A 7,793-nucleotide genomic window follows, 5' to 3' on the forward strand; every position below is an offset into this window, starting at 1 on the left:
CTTCTAGTCACAGACCCACTTCCACGTCTGACTGCCCCGAGTTAGGCCGGACCCACAACTCACCACTACATTGGCAGTGATGACCTCATGGATGGATTGCAGGAAGAAGTTCTATGGCAAAGAGTAGAAGCAGCAGTGTGAGCAGGGCAGAAGGAGGTGGGGAGATTGCTCGGGGATCTTCCTTGTAGCCCACCCATACAGCCAGAGCCATGCTGACCCAAAGCACGGACCAAGCCAAGGGGTGAGATGAGATGGAGGAGCATGGGACTAAAGGACTTACTGCTTTGTCTTGGAGCACTTGAAAATTCCAATTATATTTGGCCCATGCCAATCTCAAAGACAACACGCAATGCCTCTCCTTGTTGTTGTTGGCTGTGAGCATTGTCCCTGATCTCTTTTTCTCAAGGCTGGCACTCTACCACTTGAGTCACAGGGCCACTTTTGTTTTCTGACGGTTCATCAAGGATAAGAGTTTCACACACTGTCCTGCCCAGACTGGCTTGGCACCGTGATCCTCCAGGTCTCATCTTCCTGAATAGCTAGGATGGCAATCATGAGCCACCAGTGCCCAGTATGTGATGCCTTTTGAAGGCATCTTGGCGAGTTTGTAAAGGAGCCCCAAAGGGCCTGGATAGACCATGACCCAATTAAGGAGCTTGAATAAGGGAAGGCTGACCTTCTAGCCATTCTGTTTCCCCAAAATTAAAGATGCCAGATGGTGTTGTATGCATCAAACACCTAGGCCAGCAGCCACCAGGCTTAGTGGGGAAAAAGTAGAGAATACCCAAAGATTGAAATGTAGAAATCTCTGATTTTTGAATGCATGTGGTGTGTGTGTGTGTGTGTGTGTGTGTGTGTGTGTGTGTGTGTGTGTGTGTGTGTGTATGTGTGTGTGTGTGTGTGAACTCAGGGCCTAGGCTCTATCCCTGAGTTTTCTTGCTCAAGGCTAGTGCTCTGCCACTTGAGCCACAGCCCCACTTGCTTTTCGATGGTTAATTGTAGGTAAGAGTCTCAAGGACTTTCTTGCCCAGGGTGGCTTTGAAGCATGATGGGAGGCCCAGGGAAGCAAGAGTAAACACAATTCGCAGGTACAATCCTTATGGTGGGCCACTCCTGCCCCCTGGTGGCCAGATGCGAAACATGCGGCCCTGTGCCATCATCCTCTAGAGTTCAATTTGGGGAAGTGACCAGGGACAAGCTGACTTTTGCTCACCCTGATTGCTGATGCCAGAGCAGGTTTGTTCCACCCTAGGCCAAGAGAGCTCCAGGAGGCCCGGCTTACCAGGGACACAAGGAAGGGAGAGGTCAGCTCCAGGCTGTGCTAAGAGCCTTTGCCCACGGATACCCCAACTTGGCCTTACTTATTACCATAAGACCTGTCAAAGAAAAACCCCCCAAAAACAAAATTGGAGCAGTGCCTCCAAGTGGTAGAACTCTAGCATTGAACCAAAGAGCTCAGGGAAAGGGCCCCTAAACTTTGAGTTCAAGACCCCCAGCTGACCTTCCCCCATAAAACACAAGTTGGCTAAATGTGATCTAGTAGGATTTGTGAAGTGTTTCTGAAGAATGGTGATACTGATGAAAGCACCCTAATTCTAATGACAGCTGAACTTGTGACATACAGCTATGTGGTGAGTCCTTCAGAAGGCACTATTTGTTGGGTCCTTCCCACATGGGGGTTTTGTGCTGAGTCCTCAAAAAGGTGCTGTTTGCTGAGTCATCCCAAAGGGTGCTATGTACTGAGTCCATGAGAAGAGTGCGCCGACCTGGGTTTTTCAAAGGGTGCTGTGTGCTGAGTCCATTACACAACGTACTGTATGCCGCGTCCTTCAAAAGGTGTGGTGTGCTAATTCATCCTAAAGGGTCCTGCTATGTGCTGAGCCCTTCAGAAGAGAGGGATGAGGCGAGTTTTTTGAATGTGTGTGCCAAGTCCTTTACACAGGGTGCTCTGTACTGTCCTTCAAATGGTGTTGTGTGCTGAGTGCTTCCACAGTTTGGTATGTGCTGAGTCCTTCAAAATTTTTCTGTGTGCTGAGTTTTTCGAAGGGTGCTGTGCACTGGGTGTTTCACACAGGGTGCTTCATACTCAGCCCTTCAAAGAGTGCTGTGTGTGGAGCCTTAACACAGGGTGTGATGAGTCTCTGGGAAAGAGTGCTACATGTTGAGTTTTTCAAAGCATGCATTGCATTAAGGCCTTTACACTGCGGGCTATGGACTCCCTCCTTCAAAGGATGCTGTGTGCTGAGTATTCTACCCAGTGTACTACATGCTGAGTCCTTCAAAGGGAGCTGTGTGCTGAGTCCTTTACACAGGGTGCTTTGTGCTATTTTTGGAAGTGGGCTGTGTGCTGAGTCATCCCAAAGGGTGCTATGTTCTGAGTCCTTGAGAGGTAGTTATCCCCAACAATCACACACACACACACACAAACATACACACGAATGTCACCATGCACCTGTTTGGTGTGTGGAGTGGAGGGGGATGGAGGAGAGTCTCCCCCAGCGGTGGGGCTGAGGGGAGATTTGATTTCCCGGGCCGGTAGTGGGGTTGGGGGGGGGGGAGTGCTGAGCTGAAGTAATGCTGCAATTGCCATGGTCTGGAAGCCTCAGGGCCCAGTCAGGGCTGCTGTGGCCAGGGGTGGGGGGCGTGGCCCAGGGGAGGAGGGGACAGGACCCAGGGACCCACTTTGGTGGCAGCAATGGCCAGGGGCCCAAGGGGCAAGGGCGTGTGCACAGCAGGAGTGGGGTGGCCCAGGAGAGGAGTATAGGGCTGAGAGAGAGCAGAGAGAAGAGAGAAGAGTGAGCATGAGCACAAGCACCAGTGGAAATGGCTTCAGTGGCTGGTGGCCGCCCAGATCATAGTGTGGGTCCTGGCCGGGAACATAAAGCATGTGGAACATTCATGGCAGGCACATTGCTGCACACAGTCCTGCGGAAGCGCAGCAGCCATGGCGGCCCTGAGTCTGAGGTCCCAGTTCGGGGAGCACAGCACAGGCACTGGCTGCTGAGGCAGAGGCAGTGGCCAAGGGGAAGAGGCCATTGAAACAGCGGCAGTGGCTGACGAGAAAGAGCAGAGGCTTCCCACAGCCCCTCCACGCACCCGCAGATGTCCCCGCCCCCTCCCAGCAGCCCTGCGTCTCAAACATGGCGCTGCCAGCTGTGACCCACGGAGCCTCTTGCAGTCACCCGGCAGAGAGGGCCCACCCCTGGCCGACTTGTGGCCCGACTTAGTCACAGCCCCGGGTCCTCAGACTCTGGGTGCACACCTGGATTCGCAGACTACAGCTTCTCCCAGCAGCACACATGTGTGGCCGCCCTGCAGGCCCACACCCCATGACCCCTGCCCCTTGCGACCCCCCCTACTCTATGGCTTCCCCCCCCACCCCCACTGACCAGCGCCTCTGGCCTCCCCTCTCTTGTCCCACCTGCACCTCCCCCGTGCCCTACAATCCTCCCTGGCTCTGCCACAAATGCACCACAGGGGTGGGGGGTGGAGGTGGGTGTCGACCCGGGGATCCCACCCCATCCATAGCGGCCAATGTCGCAGGAAAAGGGGAGCTGCAGGGATGGGTGAGGAGGGGCCAACACAGAGCCCCTGTCTTGGAGCAGTTGGAGCCACACAGCCGCATATCTGCACCCTTTCTCTCCTTGGTGGAAACTTGGTGGCTTTAGTCAGAGGTGGGAAGCAGCACCTCCACACCTGCCTTCTAGGGTCTTCTCCTTTTTACTGGGGAGGGGTGTGTTGGATGCAGAAGGTAGCCCCCCCCTTGTGAGCCCTTGTCTTCTGTGCTCAGTGACCCTTTCACCTGAGGACGTTCCCAGAAAAGCCCACTAGAGAGGTGAGAGCACTGTGGTCAGCTAGAAGGTGGATATTTGGGAGAAAAATGTACCCCCTCTCACAAACATACACTCGGCCTGTACCTCCAACCCCTGCTGTCAACAGTTCTGACTGGGTGATCACATTTCCCAGCTCTGCCAACCTCTGCTAGTGCTCCCACCAGTACATGTGGTCTCCTCATCTTCCCCAAGAATCTGCCAGTCACCCAGAAGTAACTAGGCTGGAAGTAGGGAGTCCATCCAATTATATAGCCTTTAGGACCCCATCAAAGTCCCCAACAACGCCCCCACCCCAGGTCAGACACTTTTCTGTAGGCACCATGACCCCTGCTTTGTTTTCTGTCCAGGCTCTGAAGAGCGACCTGTCTCCAGACTCCACACAGTGTCCTGGCCTAGGGTTTTGGTGAATGGGGAGTCAAGGCTGGTTGTTCCCAGGGGAAAGGGTCTGGCCCTGAAGAAAGGGGGAGGCAGGGTGGTTCTGCATTATTAGAACATTGTTTCACTTGGGTGGGAGCACCTGGTTCTGACAAGGGAACCCCCATGCTTGAGCTGGTACATCATCCAGATGAGAAACCAACAAACTCAGGAGAGGCACTGCTCTGAGTCTGTGAGAGAGAGAGAGAGAGAAGAGAGAGAGAGAGAGAGAGAGAGAGAGAGAGAGAGAGAGAGAGAGAGAGAGAGAGAGAGAGAGAGAGAGAGAGAGAGAGAGAGAGAGAGAGAGAGAGAGAGAGAGAGAGTTTGTCTTTCTCATTATACAGCCTGACTGTGCTCAGGTGAATGATCAGTTGGCAAATTGCTCGTGCTGCATGGATGAGTCTTCTGTCACTGGTTTGGATTTGTATGTGTTTGTGTTTCTGTGTGTGTGTGTGTGTGTGTGTGTGTGTGTGTGTTAGGAGATCAGGGAGATAAGAACAATGAAAATATATTTAAATCACCCTGTCTAAAAAGAGCAAAAGCATTTTATTTGTTTTTCTTTATTCATTAATGCCCAGTACAAGCCCAGCCACATTTTTTGTTTTCTCTTTCACTGTTTCATGGCTCCGTTAGGAAAGGTTATAGTAGATGATCCTTTCCACCTCTTTCTTCTGCTTTCTTGCAGCCCACAGTAGCTGCTGGGCCTACATGGGTCTCCTCTAGGAGGCCTGTGTGAACCACACACCAGAGTGGACACCTGCCCTTCTGTCTTCAGCCAAAAGGCTCGTGAGGCTACTGTGACCACAGCCGCACACTTCCAGACAGACAGTCTGCTCTCGTGTGTATAGTGGGAGGTAATTCAAGGTTGGGAATGAGTCTGCCAAACATAAACAGGGAATGAGATGGGGGGAGTAGGGCAGGGGCTGTGACAAACAATGTGACAGGATAAGAGGGTTCATCACAACAAGGATGAGAGGGGAATCTTATCCAGGGTATTGACAGTGTCCGTGGGCATCTGGGCAGTGGGCTCCGGGCCCGCAATGGTGGCATGGATTCCCTCCTGGGGCAGTGCACTGGTGGGCAGTCCTCCCTGAAGTCCTGCAAAGTCCAATCTGTGTCCTTCCTGGGCTGTTTCCAGCTGGTCAATGGTAGGCAAGTGTTTTCCCCCTGCTGGAGTCTGCTTGGGATCAGGACATGGCAGTTAGCTAGGGCTCTGTGAATGCCATTTTCTGTAACCTGCTGTAGGCTGTCTGCAAGGAAAAAGAGGTCTACTGACTTTGGAACCCATTAAGTTTGATTGGAACAAGTGAAAAATGCCAGCTTTTCAGAGATTTTTCTTGAAGCTGGCAATTTCTACTAATGCCTGGTATTCTGGGTCAAATTAGATGGACCATTTCAGCCACCAAACAATGATATTCAAAGCAGCACAGGCAGAGTTCCCAAGCCAGATGGTATGCTATGAATGTGGTGCCTTGACTGCCTTTCTCTGGCAGCTGCTGATTCTCCTCCGGCTTTCTCTAGGGTGATCACCACAGGCGAGGATGTCATGGGGAGCAGAGATTGTGACCTCGCCATCCACAGCCTGCCAGCTGTGAGCAGAGACAATTCCCAGCACCTGTACTGGACTCTGGGAGATTCAGAGACCCAGGATGCCTCAGGGATCCTTTCTCTGCAACATGAAACATGGGGGCTGGATGTGGTGGACCATCCTGTCTGACCCCAGGGAGTGGAGAGGAGGCCCCTTGAGCCGGGCGTTCACCTCAAGGCAACCTTGTTCACAGCTAAGTGGGGAATTGAGTGGCTGGACAGAGATCTTTGAGAAGATAGGCATCCCAGAGGCCCCTTAGAAACAAAACAGTTAAGTGTGGTGGCACCAGGAGGGTGGGAAGGGGGAGGAGGGAGAACTGTGGGAGAGCTACATCAGGCTTTACCTCCACCCAGGTTGCTTACCTGAATTGGATGGGACTTTTCTGTAGTATTGTCATAGGCAGATGCTCATTTATTTATCCAACAAACTGTTACAGTGAGTGCCATGTCGGGAGGGGGGGGACGGGTCATAGATGATGAAAGGTTCCAGTGCTGGTTCCACAGCACATGAAGAAAGCTTGGTTTGAGCTGGCTGCTGGTCCTTCACACCTGTCATCCTAGCTACTTAAGAGGCTGAGATGGGAGGATTGAAGCTTCAGTCCCAGGCAGGTGGCTCAAACTGTAGACTGTTGGTTTTGAGTTAAAAAGGCTCGGGGACAGCCGGGTGCTGGTGGCTCACGCCTGTAATCCTAGCTACTCAGGAGGCTGAGATCTGAGGATCGCAGTTCAAAGCCAGCCCGGGCAGGAGAGACCGTGAGACTCCTATCTCCAATACACCACCAGAAAACCGGAAGTGGCTCTGTAGCTCAAGTGGGAGAGCGCTCGCTTTGAGCTGAAGAGCTGAGGGACAGCGCCCAGGCCCAGAGTTCAAGCCCCACGACCCACACAAAAAAAAAGGCTCAGGGACAACACCCAGGTTCTGAGTTCAAGAGGAGGAGTGACACAAAGAAAGGAAAGAAAAAGAGAGGAGGGAAGGATGCAGGGAGAAAAGGAGGAAAGGAAGAAAGAAGGGAGCATGCAAGCCTTGGTTTGGAGTCCCTGGATAAAGGGAGCCAACCATTCACAATCTCCGTGGGGACAGTTTCAGAGCATAAAGCCAGTATGTGGAACCAAGCCACTGACTCCTTCATGACATCAGCAACTTCATGCCATCCATGATCTGTGTGGTGGCCAACTGCAGAGGGCAACAGCCTCAGGTAGACCCTAGGGCTCAGGGTGGGTCACTGAGTTTCAATCTCCCCTGGCATACCAAGTTTATTTTCTGGTCAGATAAGAAGAAAGTGTCCAAGGGCTAGGGAGGTATAGGATGAGGGAGTGTCAACAGAGGGGTGGCAAGGGATAAGCAGGAAGTTGAGAGGTAGGAAAATCCCAGATCAGGTGTGTCAGGCCATTGGAACCATGACCTAGAAAAGGAAAACCTAGACCATGAAAACCTAGACCATCAGTGATACAGACTTCGACCCAGCCACATGGCTATTAAAAGTCCTGGCACTCAGGGTTCACCATTGACAACCTGGCTGTTGTCCGCTGCAGGATGCCTGTGCAGTATATCCTTGGGGACTTGGACTTTTGCTGGCTCAATCTGAAGATGACACCCCCAGTGTTCATTCCTCGACCAGAGACAGAGGTAAACATGCCACTGGCACAGGACAGCCAGGGAATGAGGGCGGGAGTCAGACCCGTGTTGCCCAGAGACTTCCTCTAGGCGACTCTAGGGCCCCATGACTGCCATTCTCAGAGGTAGAGGTGGGTCTCTTTGCTGGCTCAGCCTTTAGTCTAGATGGAAGATGTGGGATTCAGAGAGGGCTGACTGAAGGTCGAGGCTGGTGGGAAAACCAGAGCCACCGGGCTCTGAGCAGGATTGTTTTTTTTTTTTGAGGATACTCACAACCCAGGAAAATTCCTGGGATGGATTGGCCTTTTTCTCCTTCCTGAAAGAGAGGGACCTAGAGCTCTCCA

This window comes from Dipodomys merriami, unplaced genomic scaffold (genome assembly GCF_024711535.1).
Source record: "Dipodomys merriami isolate MVZ:Mamm:240054 unplaced genomic scaffold, mDipMer1.0.p SCAF_1263, whole genome shotgun sequence".
NCBI lineage: Eukaryota > Metazoa > Chordata > Mammalia > Rodentia > Heteromyidae > Dipodomys > Dipodomys merriami.